The following is a 336-nucleotide window of genomic DNA, read 5'->3' on the forward strand; positions in this document are numbered from 1 at the left end:
AACTTTAGAGTTCTTATGATTGCTTTTTACCAATCATGCGCCATACGGTACTGGAAAAGAGATAAGAAAGCAATTTGATAATGATTTCTTTGGGTTTGGTGTTTTTACATGATTGGAGGATGAATTAGATGTTTTTGAACCAAAATGGCCACCTCCATGGTTTGAACCAGTTTGACTAACCAAGGCATCTTTCTTCAAAAATGAACTTTTTGCAGATTTCGTTACGAAATACTGAACAACCTAATGGTTTACATGTAATCATAAGCAAATAACTTTAGAGTCCTTGTGATTGCTTTTTACCAACGAGGCACCATACGGTACTGGACGAGAGATAAG

The sequence above is a fragment of the Photinus pyralis genome, unplaced genomic scaffold (assembly GCF_008802855.1).
Source record: "Photinus pyralis isolate 1611_PpyrPB1 unplaced genomic scaffold, Ppyr1.3 Ppyr1.4_LG2, whole genome shotgun sequence".
Classification (NCBI taxonomy): Eukaryota; Metazoa; Arthropoda; class Insecta; order Coleoptera; family Lampyridae; genus Photinus; species Photinus pyralis.